Source organism: Manis javanica, chromosome 4 (assembly GCF_040802235.1).
Source record: "Manis javanica isolate MJ-LG chromosome 4, MJ_LKY, whole genome shotgun sequence".
Classification (NCBI taxonomy): domain Eukaryota; kingdom Metazoa; phylum Chordata; class Mammalia; order Pholidota; family Manidae; genus Manis; species Manis javanica.
Genome location: NC_133159.1, coordinates 58540169 through 58555982, shown reverse-complemented (window position 1 = coordinate 58555982; position 15814 = coordinate 58540169).

The window sequence follows — 15814 nt, the reverse complement described above, 5'->3', positions numbered from 1 at the left end:
CACCACTCATTACAAAGGACAGATCAACCAGACAGAAAATAAGTAAGGTGACAGAGGCACTGAACAACATATTTGAACAGAAGGACCTAACGGATGTCTACAGGACACTCTATCCAAAAGCAACAGAGTACACATTATTTTCCAGTGCACATAGAACATTTTCAAGAATAGATCATACACTAGGCCACATAAAGAGCCTCAGTAAATTAAAAAAGATTGAAATTGTACCAAACAGCTTCTCAGATCACAAAGGCATGAAACTAGAAATAAATTACACAAAGAAAACAAAAAAGCCCAAAACACATGGAAGCTTAATAACATCCTCCTAAATAATCAATGGATCAATGACCAAATGAAAACAGAGATCAAACAATATATTGAGACAAATGACAACAACAATTCAACACTACAAAATCTGTGGGACACAGAGAAAGCCATGCTAAGAGGAAAGTATATTGCAATACAGGCCTACCTCAGGAAAGAAGAATAATCCCATATGAACAGTCTAAACTCACAATTAACAAAACTAGAAAAAGAAGAATAAATGAGGCCCAAAGTCAGTAGAAGGAGGAACATAATAAAGATTAGAGCAGAAATAAATAAAATCGAGAAGAATAAAACAATAGAATCATTGAAAGCATGAGCTACTTCTTCAAGAAAATAAACAAATAGATAAAGCACTAGCCAGACTTACCAAGAAAAAAAGAATCTATACACATAAACAGAATCAGAAATGAGAAAGGAAAAATCACTACCAACACCACAGAAATACAAAGAATTATGAGAGAATACTATGAAAAATTATATGCTATAAAACTGGATAACCTAGAAGAAATGGGCAACTTTCTACAAAAATACAACCTTCCGAGCCTGACCTAGGGAGAAACAGAAAATCTGAATAGATCAATTACCAGCAAGAAAATTGAACTGGTAATCAAAAAACTACCTAAGAACAAAATCCCTGGACCAGATGGTTTCACTGCTGAATTTTATCAAACATTTAGTGAAGACCTAGTATCCATCCTCCTTAAAGTTTTCCAAAAAGCAAAAGAGGAATTAATACTCCCAAACTCATTCTACAAGGCCAGAATCACTCTAATACCAAAACCAGGCAATGACACCACAAAAAAAGAAAATTCAGACCAATATCCCTGATGAACAAAGATACAAAAATACTCAACAAAATATTAGCAAACTGAATTAAAAAATACATCAAAATGATCATCCATTATGATCAAGTAGGATTTATTCCAGGGATTCAAGGATGGTACAACATTTGAAAATCCATCAACATCATCCACCACATCAACATAAAGAAGGACAAAAAGCACATGATCATCTCCATAGATGCAGAAAAAGCATTCAACAAAATTCAACATCCATTCATGAAAAAAACTCTCAACAAAATAGGTATAGAGGGCAAGTACCTCAACATAATAAAGGCCATATATGACAAACCCACAGCCAACATTATACTTAACACTGAGAAGCTGAAAGCTTTTCCTCTAAGATCGGGAACAAGACAAGGATGCCCACTCTCACCACTTTTATTCAACATAGTTCTGGAGGTCCAGCCACAGCAATCAGACAACACAAAGAAATAAAAAGCATCCAGATTGACAAGGAATAAGTTAAACTGTCCCTGTTTGCAGATGACATGATATTGTACATAAAAAATCCTAAAGAATCCATACCAAAATTACTAGCTCTAACATCTGAATTCAGCAATGTTGCAGGATACAAAATTAATACACAGAAATCTGTTGCTTTCCTATACACTAATGATGAACTAGCAGAAAGAGAAATCAGGAAAACAATTCCATTCACAGTTGCATCAAAAAAAATAAAATACCTAGGAATAAACCTAACCAAGGAAGTGAAAGACCTAAACACTGAAAACAAGACACTCATGAGAGAAATTAAAGAAGATACCAATAAATGGAAACACATCCAGTGCTCATGGATAGGAAGAATTAATATTGTCAAAATGGCCATCCTGTCTAAATCAATCTACAGATTCAATGCCACCCCTATCAAAATACCGAGAGTATTCTTCAACAAACTAGAGCAAGTAGTTCTAAAATTCATATGGAACCACAAAATACCCCAAATAGCCAAAGCAATCCTGAGAAGGAAGAATAAAGCAGGAGGGATTATGCTCCCTGACTTCAAGCTCTACTACAAAGTGACAGTAATCAAAACAATTTGGAACTTGCACAGGAAAAGAGCCCCAGACCAATGGAACAGACTAGAGAGCCCAGATATAATCCCAAGCTTATATGCTCAATTAATATATGATAAAGGAGCCATGGATATGCAACGAGGAAATGACTGCCTCTTCTACAACTGGTGTTGGCAAAACTGGACAGCTACATACAAGAGAATGAAACTGGAATATTGTCTAACCCCATACACAAAAGTAAACTCAAATGGATCAAAGACCTGAATGTAAGTCATGAAAGCATAAAACTCTTAGAAAAAAACATAGGCAAAAATCTCTTGAATATAAACATGAGCAACATTTTCCTGAATACATCTTCTCAGGCAAGGGAAACAAAATAAAAAATGAACAAATGGGACTAAATTATGCTAAAAAGCTTCTGTATAGCAAAGGGCACCATCAGCAGAACAAAAAGGCATCCTACAGTATGGGAAAATATATTTGTAAATGACATATCTGGCAAGGGATTAACATCCAAAATATATAAAGAACTCACAAGCCTCAACACCCAAAAAGCAAATAACCCTATTAAAATATGGGTGAAGGATATAGAGACAGTTTTCCAAAGAAGAAATTCAGATGGCCAACAGGGATATGAAAAGATGCTCCACATCGCTAATCATCAGAGAAATGCAAATTAAAACCACAATGAGATATCACCTCACACCAGTTAGAATGGCCAACAGAGAAAAGACTAGGAACAACAAGTGCTGGCAAGGATGTGAAGAAAGGGGAACCCTCCTCCACTGATGGTAGGATTGTAAACTAGTTCAACCATTGTGGAAAGCAGTATAGAGGTTCCTCAAAAATCTAAAAATAGAAATACCATTTGACCCAGGAATTCCACTCCTAGGAATTTACCCTAAGAATGCTGGAGCCCAGTTTCAAAAAAGCATATGTACCCCTTTGTTTATCGCAGCACTATTTACAATAGCCAATAACTGGAAGCAACCTAAGTGTCCATCAGTAGATGAATGGATAAAGAAGAGGTGGTACATATACACAATGGAATATTACTGAGCTATAAGAAAATAAATCCTACCATTTGCAACAACGTGGATGGAGCTAGACGGTATTATGTTCAGTGAAATAAGCCAGGCAGGGAAAGGCAAGTACCAAATGATTTCACTCATCTGTGGAGCATAAGAACAAAGCAAAACTGAAGGAACAAAACAGCAGCAGACTCACAGAACCCAAGAATGGACTAATAGTTACCAAAGGAAAAGGGAATGAGGGGTTGGAGGGAAGGATAATGGGGATAAAGGGGCATTACGATTAGCACACATAATGTAGGAGGGTCATGGGGAAGGCAGTATAGCATAAAGACAAGTAGTGATTCTATTGCATCTTACTACACTGATGGACAGTGACTGTAATGGGGTATGTCGTAGGGACTTGATAATTGGGGAAATTTTATTTTAATACCTGAATGAATGAATGAATGAATGAATAAAAACAGCAGCAGACTCAGAGACTCCAAGAAGGGACTAGCGGTTAGTAAAGGGGAGGGGTGGGGGAGCAAGGGAGAAGGGGATCAAGGGGTATTATAATTGGTACACATGGTATGTGGTAGGTCATGGGGAAAACAGTGTAGTACATAAAAGACAAGTAGTGACTCTGACACCTTACTACATGGATAGACAGTGACTTCAGTAGGGTATGGGGGGGACTTGATAATATGAGTGAATGTAGTAACCACTATGTTTTTCATGTGAAACCTTTGTAAGAGTGTATATCAATGATACTTTAATAAAAATAAATAAATAGATAAAAAAAAGTAAAAGGCTGTAGTGGGAAAAAAAAGAAAAAAAGGCTGACTAACTCTCCCCTCGATCTTTGCCTCTCTGGACTCTGGACTTTCTGGCTTCCAGGAGTGTGGTCAAGTAAGGCTAAGCTTGGGACCTGCTCTCCCCAGGAGAAAGCTTGGTCCTCTGTTTCTTATACCCTTTCTATTTCCTTCTCTCTTCATCTGCTCTGTTTGTCTTCCACAAAAGTCTGTAGGCTTACCAAGAGCCCCAAAGTGTCCAGAGAGAGCACATTAAGGCATTGGGACAGACTCTGCGTCCAACTATCCTTAGTTCTCAAATTATGGCATTGGTGAGTGGAATTTTCTCTACATCAAAAATGGTAAGATCCAAATGTGGATTGGATATTGAAGTAGAAAGGGCCAGAACAAGTCTTTTGGCCTTGTTTCTAGGCTATTTAAGCCATTCCAGTATTTATGGATCAGGAGGTTATCCTTGACGTCCCAGTCAGTTCCCTCCTCCTCTGCTTTGGAGTTTGGGAATGAAGTCCCAGCAGCTGTTTCAGCTGTCATTGTGCTCGGCTGGTCATTCTATCCTGCAAATACACTTTGAGCATTTCTCAGGGAAAGGTGGCTAAGGCAGGGAAGGACTTGGACACTTGTGAATCCTCTGAGCAAATGTCCTCCAAGTATATTACAGCAACTTTAAACAGTAGCCATTCCTTTACTTTGAAATGCTCTCTCTAGAAGGCATAAGAACAAGTAGGAATATCATATTCTGTCATGAATTTGTCCTTCCTTTGACTTTTCAAAACATGAGCAAACAGCTGGGGAACAGAGCTGAATTCGTCGTCTTTCTGACAGGAGGAGAACAGGAACCCAAAAGACAGACACCCATTTATTTCCTATGACAACATACTGGCCAGTCAAATGAGAATTTATCTTCAATTTTATCAATAAAGATAGCCAGATTCACCTGAAAGATCATATTCATTTTGATATACATGTTAAAAAAGGAAAACACTGTCCAGTTATTCATTCTTGTCAGGTGAATTCAGGACAGGGGGACGAAAAGTGGGAGGAAGGGGGCTGGTTGGTGGCAGTTGGCCAAGTCCTGCTTTCCCTTAGCTGACCCTGGGGTTAGTTTCTGAACCTAACTTTGGTGGTCTTCACAGCAATCCTCAGAGTGTGAATAATTTAACATCTCTCGTCCTCAATCTTTGGCCTTAACCAAAAATCTGAGACAATGAGAAAAGCCTCACTTAACAACCTATTACATTTGTATACTCACTTTAAATTCCATAAAATGTCAGCAGAAATAGCAGTATGTAAGATAAACTCTGGAAATGCCAAAATAATCAATGAAATATCATAATCATTAAAGTTTTCTTCACAGTTGGAAAATTATCAAACCTCTTTGCCACAAGAAGTTCTGATTTTATTCTCAAAGGCATCTATTAAATATATGTATATACAATATATTTATAGATTTGAATCACACTCAGAGGATGTGCCAGATAGATATGCCTACCCATAAAAAGATGAAAACATTCACAAGTCGGTTATTGACTTTCTCTTTAAACTCTCTGTGCTGGCTATTGATCATTTGGCTCTCAGCATCATCCAGCCTTCTGGAATCTCCTCTATTGCAGGATGGCTGGAGCCTGTAAACTACATCTCAGATCTCCTTGCCAGTTGATTTCTAGGAGGTTCTGCCAGTGGGAGGCACTGTTGGGAGATTGAAAGGCATAAGGGAAGGAGAAATCTGTGTGGGTTTTTTTCTGCTTTGGTTTTTTCTGGTGGTGCATGGAAGCATCAGCGGGAGGGTGAAGACAAGTGCAGGCTGGCGCTGGGGTGGTTCCTGCGCACCGGCAGAGGTGGCGCTCCACCAGCCCTACCAGGGCGGGCTCCGAGCCCAGGCTCCCGCAGCAGCTGAGGCATCATCTGTAGTAGAAGCCGATATCCTACCGGCTTGAAAATGGTCGTGATCGCTGCGGGAGCAGCAAACCCGCAGTGGCACCTCAATAGGCTCCTCAGCATAACGACCTCGGGGCCCATGTCCTCAGGCTCCTCCAGCCACACAGATGGCAGGTGGGTAACCTCACCTTCCCCTCTTCATTCTGTCAGTCTTTCCAACAATTTTATAACTATTCTTTACATGGTTTCTTCGTTTTCCTCAATGAACACTTAATAATATGCCTTCTTTAATACTAATGAAGCAAGAGAAAACAATAGATATGTATTTTTATTAATTGTTCATATAGAAATATACATATTTGATGAAAGCTGCAAAATCTTATGATTCAAAAATAACTTACAGAAGGCAGAATTTGTAAATTTCTGAAGTGAAAAACATTAAAAGGTTACAGCATTCAGGTTAAACATAATGTAGTAAACATATGCATTCAATCCCGAAATACCATGAAAATGAATAAAGGAATAAAAAATACATAAAACCGCAAGGATAAAGAAGACGGAAGAGGGAATGAGCAGAAACAGAGACAAGAGATAAAAGCACAATTTTGATAAAAACACAGAAGAGATAAAAACAGTAGACAAGATAAAAAAACACACTAGATGGGCTAATGGAATAAAAAAGCTGAAGCCAAAGATTCAAGTAGCAAATCAGCAAAAAGCTCCAGGAATATATATAAAAAAACAAACTAAATATCCAAGTAGCTTCAGACTTAAAAATTGTAACAATAAATCAACAAAATAACACTTCCTAATTTCTAAAGGAAAGTTATATATAACCTAAAACTATCTTCAGCTATACTTCAATCAAATGCAAAGGTAGAACCTAAATATTTTCAGCAGCAAGTTCCCCCAAAATTTCATTTTTGTTTGCAGCTTTTGTAAAAAAAAAAATATATATATATATATATATATATATATATATTCGTTTGCTCTAAGACCAAAAAATAGACCAAGAAAAGGAAGACATAAAATTCTGTGAAATAAGGAATTCAATACAGGAGAAAAGAGAATAAAAGAAGAGGAAAAAAACTTCCCAGTAATGACAGCCCAGAATGTCAGCTGAAATCCTTGGCCTAGAGAGTAATGAATCCAGATTGACACAGGATGATAGTGGGCTCCAGAAAAGACAGACAGAAAGAAAGCAAGTTGGAGGGTGGGGGAGGGAGAGAGGGAAGACAGGGAGACGGGGAGAGAAGGAAGGAAGATAAAAAAGAAGCTAGAATTATATGCTCAAAGGCATGAACTTTATTAAAGCTGTTTTATAGTTATATGAGAAAGTTTGAAGCTAAAATAGTCATAAGGACCTGGATAACAAACCAATGATATAATAAAAACTTGTGAAAAGAAGGAAAATGTAAACTTAATACATGATAAATTTAAATATAAATACTGATGTATCAGAAAAGTATAATATAACTATAGTGAGAAAATAGAAAAACATTGGTGGTATGCATTAAAATTAGAATTGAGGAGGCAGTATAAAAGAGATAATCCTAAACTTCTATAGAAGGAAAAAAATAGATAATGTATAAAATTAAAAACAAAAATGTACAAAACTAGCAATAAAGTATGGTATTACAAATTGAAAGATAAATACCAGATTAAACAGCTAAAAGAAATTTAAAATAAATGTTTGCTTGAAGATAAAGGGAAGGGAACAGGGCTTTTCTTCTATGTTTTTTTAGGCTTGTAGTATTGTTTGTCTTTTAAATTTAAGCAAAATATTACTTTGAGAATAATATATTTTTTAAAGTAGATAAAACAAAAGATAAGAAATTGGGTTAATGTCATATATATGCAGCACTCCAATAGTATACTGGAACTTATGAAAATAAACCTGTATTTTCTTTAATGAAATCAAACATTAACTGTTAAATATATTCCCTGCAATCGTTATGCACTATTAACATACTGTGTGATTTTCATAATACGCAAAGATAAATTTCAGACCAAGTCAGGTAAAATTTCTATACATTTTCAATTGAATGGATGTCATATTATTTTGGTTACTAAGGCATTCTGTTAGGTCCTGCCCTGATGATTATTAATACATAATTAATCTTCCTAAAACATACTGACTAAAAATGGTAGCAATTGTATTATATCTCTCTTAGATCTGGGGTTCTTGCTCGGGTTTTCTTAGCAGTTATACTCAGATGACTAGGGTGGCTGAAGCTAGAGTAATCTCAAGGGCTTCTTCACACAAAATTGTGGCAGTTGATGCTAACTATTGTTTGGGACTTCAAATGACACTGTCAGATGAAATGCCTACTCACAGCCTTTCCATGTCGTCTGGCTTCCTCACAGCATGGCATTTGGATTTTAAGAGTGAGCATCCCAAGTGGACAGGAAGAAGCTTTCTCACCTTTTACAACCTAACCTCAAAAATCACTTAACATTACTTCCTCCATAGTTACAATCCCCCCAAACTCCAAAGGAAAAATAGATCATCACTTCTAAACAAGAGGACTGTCAAGTTGCATCGTAAGGAAAACAAGTGGGACAATGGGTTTGTGCAGCTATTTTGGCGTATACAATCTACCATAGGTTTCTTGTTCCAACATAGAAAACCTATATTTGCACAATATTGAATAACCATTAACTATCTTCAAAAGGAGACATGCTTAGACCAGCAGATTTCAAATTGGGACATTGTGTGCCTTGGGAGCATGAATAATTTTAAGAAAATAATTTCCAGATCCTAAATTTCACATGTATTTTTTTCCAAAATTTGACTGCCTGATAAAATTCACACTGGTTGATCATTTTTGAAAAGATGGGCATGACTGTTATCTATTTTACCATCTTATTATGATATATTGATCCTGAGGGTAAAAATCTCCAGGGTTCCAAACAATAAGACAATTCAAAATATTGGTGTTGGTGTTGAGAAAGTAAATAACTGATAACTGAGTCATAAAACCTGGAATTGGTTTCATTTCTTCCCCTTTAAAATTGAAAGAGGAGCAAATTAAGATGACAGCTGGCAGATCATTAAAAATAATTTTTGATGATAGATAACTATGTGATTTTGGCATATAACTTGGAAGGAGTTCAAATATTTGAGTGACACTGCTAAAACAAAATTCTTTCCATTCTCATCTACTTATTTATGGGAATACGTTTTCTCAGATCTTACATCCATAAAAACAAAAATAGAATAGACTGATGCTGAGTTTTGTCTAAGGCTAACAATAAGTAATATGCATTCACAGATACATATATCAACCAAAAAAGAGCCCAACCATCTGAATAATGGAGACATTTCTAATAAATTTTATCTTCATGTTTTTTATCTCAAAGAACAATTATTTATGCAGTTTAGGTTAATGGTGTATTAATAAGCATAATGAAAATTCATTTCAGAAGAAATTTTAACACTTGGAGTCCTGTGGTTACAAGCTTTTAGTTACTTTTCAATGTACACACATATTTTTATGGTAGAAACAAGTGATCACTGAAGATTTTCAGGCAGAAATAATAGATTAAACTAGGATAAAATGTCTTGGAAAAGTGGTATGGAAATCAGAGTTCAGAGAGGAAAAAATAAAGAATTTCTGACTAAAATTGAGTTGTCATGTATTTTTACATGGGTTATGGCAGGAATCAAAATGGATATATTTCAAAGACTGACAACATTCTTATATCAATGTCAATTTTCTGTAAACTATATATTTTATAACTATTTAAGATTATGAGGAGAAATTTTAGAGGTCAACAAAAATTTGTGAGAAGGGATGTAAGTTTCAAAATTTACCTAAGACCATTTATTTAGAATCTTGAAATATCCTCTAAAATAATATGAAATAGAAGCCTAATTGAACAGCAAAATTTTCCATAAGTTATTTTTGTTAGCTGAAAAAAAGAGCCTCTGAACATTTTCATTTCCTGTTCAACTATACAATTGTTTTATTGTACATTATGTATGTAATTGTGAGGCAATTCAGTAGCACAATAAAAGAAGAAAATCCTGTTTTATTAAACCTGGCAGAAAAGTGGTATGGTTGAATTTTATTATTATGTCTAAGTCTGATTAGAGCTGAGGTTTCTGGGTTTTCCTATAATTATTTTACATACATGAACAAACATACCTAAAATTAAAAATCTACATTGTTACAATTTTTGAGGAGTATGCGGCATACAGAAATAGAGAAATAAATGCTTCCATTTCTTTTGAAGATTGTTGGTGGTATGCACTGAATATAGTACCTGGAAATCCAGATATGTGTTCTTTGCTATTTTTCCAGTGCCTCAGTGCCCACCATATGCTCAGTATTTGCTTGTTCAATTAGTGAATGAATGAAAGAACTAGGACTCAGTCATTGAGGGAGTTGGTCAGTAAGCCTCTTACACGTGCAGAATTTTTTAAATTGGAATATAGTTGATATACAATGTTATATTGGTTTCAGACATACAACATATTGATTTGATAATTACATACATTACTAAATGCTCACCACAAGTGTAGTTACCCCCTGCTACCATATCAAGCACTCTCAGAAATTTTCTGCTAAAGTTCAAATTTACATTTGAATTACATCATCTGAACAGTTGTTCCTAAATGAGTCTCTAGACTGAGGGCAGCAGTGTCACCCAGTGTGTGTGTCCTAAATTTAACTTCCTGCAATCCCACCTGTATTACTAAAGTACACACCTGAGGGGGGTGAGGTCTAGGAATCTTCATTTTTAATAGGCTACCAGTTGATTGCCACACACAGAATTGACAGGAAGCTGGAGAATTAGTTTTGGAAACAAGAAAAATCAGGGCAAATTTATTCAGAGAATGAGAAAGCAGGAAATAAAGGCAGAGTCTCAGGGGAAAAAACTGTCTGGTTAAGGCACCACTGCTGGAAATGAAACAATGCCAAACATTTGCCACTATGCTCAAGATTCAAATTCAAGGGAAAGAGTGACTGTGGGTCTACCTCAGGTCATGTTAGATCCTATTTAGGGTGGGGTCAAGGCCATGAATAGTAGCACCATAGACTGTAGCTGATACAGATGAGGTTTTTCATAAATAAATCAAAATGCTGCCAGAAATCAGGAAGGTCATCTAGGCAGCAAAAAAAAAATTATAAATATAAGATGGCACACAATTAAATGGGGTGCCTTATAAAATAGCATGTACCCTGTCAACAGGAAACCAAACACTACATACTGTTACTCAATCTGAAAAATATGGAAAGGATTCCTGTATTAAGTGCAATTGGACAACCTTGAAATTTTTCTCCCATTCTGAGTCTGTGACTCTGTATTACTAAATTCCAAAAATCTTCTAATTAAATTTTTAAAAACCAAACATTGTTTAGAATCCTTTAAAAAACCTAAATAATTGACTACATTTGTAGCTTGTTTGCTGTTATATATTTTAAATTGTGGCTAATGACAATGCTAGGTAAAGTCTACTGTACAGAAGAATAATCAGTTATAATAATGTGCTCAGTCTTGGACCTACTAACCAACCTGGCTCTCTCGCTCATGTGCCCACTGTTCCATAAAGAAAAACCTCAGCCATCTTATCTCTTAACACTGTCAAATGAGGAAATGTCAAGGAATTACCTCTTTATTCCCAAGTGGCTTTTGCTTTTTTCCCTAACCTAATTTTTGGCTAAGAAAATTTTGGCCTAGTTGTGGCTCTGCAAATCTGATGTCTTTGTTTCCTCTGAATTCCACAGATATAAAATCCATATTTGCCCATCACTTTAATTTATGGCATCCTTATAATTGCTTACAATTATTTCACACAAGTAAGAACTGCCTATTCCTCATCATCCTGGAACTTAATTAATAACTCTCTTTCTCCAACTTGGTTCATGTTTGCTGAATCATTCTCCCCTCCCCATAGAAGTGAGAAGTTTATGTTCTAAATCAGTGATGTGGGTGAATAGGGAGATGCTCATTATTTAGCCAGCAAGTAAACATTAACAAAAATCCAAATAATTAAATAAATACATACCCACATCATTTTTCAGGAATTTAAATGTATATGTGTTCAGTTCTTCTGACTCATGTCATTATTCTTTCAGTGATAGACTGGACATGGTACACTGCTCTGTGAAGAATACCTCATTACTTTTCACAGTTCTCTGAATTTCACAGTGTTGCCTAAAAATGTATGTTCACTAGAAGAGCCCAGAAGAACAGCACTCAAGAGAGAGTTGTGTTTTCCATCACATTGATCTTAGTCAGTAGACTCCATTGCATGACTGAGTTGCATGCTACTAATAAATCAACAAACATTACCTCTGTTCTCACCTGCATTTTAGTCTCTTATCTGTATGCTTAGTGATATTTAATATTAAGTTGATACAAGAGTGGCCTTTTCTCTCTTTGGTTTGTTTTGGATTATTTTCTGTAATACATTTACCAATGGCCAATCTCTGACTAATATGCAGTGACTCAATTCTTAAACTATGAAAACCAACTTTTTGACAATATCATCAGGCTGCACTGACACAAAGAAGTCAAATGCCGTCAGTGCCACAAAGAAGTCAAATGTAAAAAGCCTATAATAAAGGTTCACTGAACTAGTCACTTGAACCTTATTCACACAGTGGGGTGGTATTGGCTACAGCAAATGAAAAACAATAAAAGGTAAATCTTATTCTGTAAGATTAACTCCTTATATAATATTTGGCCTAGTTGTGGCTCTGCAAATCTGATGTCTTTGTTTCCTCTGAATTCCACAGATATAAAATCCATATTTGCCCATCACTTTAATTTATGGCATCCTTATAATTGCTTACAATTATTTCATACAAGTAAGAACTGCCTATTCCTCATCATCCTGGAACTTAATTAATAACTCTCTTTCTCCAACTGGGTTCATGTTTGCTGAATCATTCTCCCCTCCCCATAGAAGTGAGAAGTTTATGTTCTAAATCAGTGATGTGGGTGAATAGGGAGATGCTCATTATTTAGCCAGCAAGTAAACATTGACAAAAATCCAAATAATTAAATAAATACATACCCACATCATTTTTCAGGAATTTAAATGTATATGTGTTCAGTTCTTCTGACTCATGTCATTATTCTTTCAGTGATAGACTGGACTATCAAGACTGAGCACATTATTATAACTCCTTATATAATTTAGGTTCCCGGTACTAAATTAACCTGATAATTTTGATAATCACTGATACTGTCTAATGCTAAACATACATATGCAATGTACAGATAATCCTCACCTGGCAAGAATATAATTCTTGATTAACAGTAGAGGGATAACAGGGAAATCTACAGCTAGATGTAAAAGGTAATTAGTACAAAGGTACTACAAAAGGATATTGTATTAGTCAGCATTCTCCAGAACAAATAGTTGAATGAGATTATTATAAGGAACAGTCTCGTGTGATTACGGAGGCTGAGAAATCCCACCATTTGCAGTCTGCAAACTGGAGACCCAGGAAGCTGGTGGTGTGAATCCCAGTGTGAATCCAAAGGCATAGGAACCAGAGGCCTTGAGGGTATAAGGCCCAGTCCAACCAAGTTCAGGAGAAGACTGATGTCTCAACCCTAACAGGCAGAATTTGCTCTTCCTGAATCATTTTGCTCTGTTCTGGCCCTCAGCAGCTGGATGATTCCCACCCACTTTGGAAGAAGGCAATCTGCTCTACTTAGGACCACCAATTCAAATGCCAATCTCTTCTGGGGGCACCTTCACAGACAAACCCAGAAACAATGTTTACCCAGATACCTGGGCATCCTTGGCCCAGTCAAGCTGAAATATAAAATTAACCATCGCAGTCACTAAACCTACCATTCAAAGACCTGATTTGAAGTAGTGGCTACGACACTATATATATATATATATATATATATATGTCTTTGAGCTTATGTTTCTTCATCTGAAAAATGTAATAAGACCTTACAGAGGGTGATGGGGAGAGTAAAAGGATGTAAAATAGACTAAATGTGCCTTGAAGTAGTCTACAAAAGTAGGGCTATTACTTCTGTTTCCTGTTGGAGCCAGAATATAAGATCCTAGGATATACTAAACGGCACTGAAAGTACAAATTTAAGACAAAAATCTTTTTCAAAGTGGTTTCATTAGAGGAAACAATATAAGCAAGCTTAATGAGTAGTCTTATGCTTTTGGCTATGATGATAGATAAAATGCTACCAAAAATATTAAACAAAAACTTTTACTAAAGAGGCTGTGCTAGAACATAGAGCCCATTAGATCCACTCAATAAGAATTCATGTAAATAGGCAAACCTAGCAATGCCTGAACTGATATCCAAGCAAAATTAAAATAATCAATTGGAGTGACTATCTTAAGACCAGTACAGGTGAATGCAGCGGAATACTAGTCCTGGAGCATATATGTGTACCATATCTCTGCAAATACCTGGTTACAGAATTTAAACGAAAGATGCCATTGCTTATGTCAGTGATAGAAACAAATATCTACAGAAAATAAATTAGTGATGAAGTGAGCATATAGAAGAGCTCCTATTTAAAAGCTATGTGGACTTAAGGTTTCCCAGAAGTCCCAGACCTATCATTCTCCTAGCTACTATCACTCCTTACACCAAAGCTGTCAGGTTTGAATAATGAAAAATCTTCTGTTGCTTTCTCTGGATACTGAGTTCAAAAGGAAAGGGAGGCAATTTAACTATCCCACCATAGTTCTGGTTCTTTGCCAGACAGATCCAGCTTCTACTGTATTGAAAATGCTTTCCACAGCAATGATGAGAAATGACAGTTGGAGAAAGAGACAGTCACAAATTCAAACTAAGGGTCTGGTCAAGTAGTTAAATAAGGTAAATGACGTAATTTGAATACAAATTATGTCATTTACCTTATGTGCTCATCTTCAACTACCCCTTGCTGCCTTTATCCCCACAATTTATTAACTGCCAAAGCATATTGTTTATAGGCACACACTACAGGAGTAGTATCTCCTGTCTCTTCCTTTTTAGCCCCTGTTAGTACTCTACTTTGTTGTTATGAACTCTTTATAATAGCATCCTAACTGGCCTCACTCCTCAAATCTTTCTCTTTCTCTTGCTCTAATGGATGCAACACCACCAGTTGTATCTCTCCTGTTCACATCATTTTTCAACTCAAAATCCTTCAGTGGTTCACCATTACATACAAAATTAAGTTCAAATTTTCTAGCTAAAAATTAGCTAAATAGTCTAAAAATACCAATGTTGGAGAGGTTATCAAATAATCAGAGCACTCATGTTCTGCTGGTGGAAATGTATTAATAGGACTATTTTGGAAAGTTGATTGTCAGAATCTACTAAAACTGAACATATCAATATACTATAACCCCCTATTTCCACACAAACAACAGTCTCTTTAATAAATAATTTGTGGTATTCATACACTGGAGTACTTATAAAACAATAAAAATAAATGAACCAAAGATAAATGCTCAAGAGCACAGTATAAATTTCATCAACAATATTGAGTGAAAGAAGTTAGACACAAAGTAATTTATACTATTTAATGAGATTCATAAAGAATTCAAAAAACAAGCAGCACTAATCCATGGTTTTAGAAATCAGTGAAGTTTCTTTCAAGGAGGATAAAGGTGTAGTGTTGGAGAAAGAGCATTAGTATGTGCTTCTGATGTATTAGTAATGTTCTATTTTGTGATCTGGGTAGTTGCTTCATGGCATGTGTAAATTTTGTGGTAATCCATTGATCTGTACACTTTGTTTTATGCACATTTTCATATAAATTTTTAAGTTCTTGGCTTTTAAAGTAGGTTGACCACAATCTTCTCCCCATCTGATTATTTAACCTCTCTCTTGAACTGTCTGGTAAAGGTAATGCTGCAACTATGTCCTAGTCAGATCAGACTGCTATACAAATTACCATATACTTGTTGCCTTAAACAACGAACATGTATTTTTCAT